The following is a 1018-nucleotide window of genomic DNA, read 5'->3' as shown; positions in this document are numbered from 1 at the left end:
TTACGGCGCGTAAAATGTTAAAAAATCTATAGAAATATATAATATATATATATATGTTACGGGCAAAGTAGGAAACCTGGGCATTGTTATACAATGTCCGGGCACTGTGTACAATGCCCGAACATTTTGGGCAATGTAAGAATGACCGTTTTAATACTCAATTTGTTCATACATTGGCCGGGCATTGTACGAGATTGCCCGGGCAAAGTGTACGCCGCCCGGATTCATGTGGGCAAAGTGAATTGATTACTGCACAGTGAACACATTTATGTCGAATGATATTTATGCTTAACAATAACACTAAAAAACCATTCTTACACATTTTATTCGTTTGATACCATGACTTCTAGATTATCTTGTTGTATGGCGTACGTACTACGTACTACGTACTATATGCGATGACGGCTGCCGATAATACGAACTGATCCGTAATTTCAACGACAAAGTGATCATATAGGTACATCACATAATTGCAAACAGTATAGGTTATCTAGATAATATTTAATTATCTAATCATAAAACCCCTACCTATTCGAAATCGAATGATTATATTGTCACGACGTAGTCTGCCATTACTACTGTATTATTATATTGTAATACAAATCGGTGTAAATGCAAAAAAAAATTGGTCAACTTTGTAACTCAAATTATAATAGTTGTGTATGTGTGTACAAATAAAGTAATATAATGGTATCTTTATGGTAACTTTTTAGTACTAATTTAGTAATTAAGTAAATAATATAATTCATCTTGTTCATGTCAAACCACCTTTGGATAAAAATATTGAATTTTTCTGTTAAGAGGTTCCCTACTTGATAATAGATTTAAAAAATATTAAAAGGGCCACTAATATCTGACGCGTCTATTTCAAGTTTTTTTATGATTATTAAAAAAATGTTTTATTTATTTTTAATATATTTCAATATTGGTATAGTGCCCAACTCCTAAATGGGGCACTATATTACAATGTCCCGGACCAATGTTAACCTAATTTCAACTTTGGCCCTCGAAAAACGGG

Source organism: Acyrthosiphon pisum, chromosome X, assembly GCF_005508785.2.
Source record: "Acyrthosiphon pisum isolate AL4f chromosome X, pea_aphid_22Mar2018_4r6ur, whole genome shotgun sequence".
NCBI classification, from domain to species: domain Eukaryota; kingdom Metazoa; phylum Arthropoda; class Insecta; order Hemiptera; family Aphididae; genus Acyrthosiphon; species Acyrthosiphon pisum.
The sequence above is the reverse complement of the archived record's forward strand: the minus strand, read 5'-3'. Positions refer to the sequence as shown.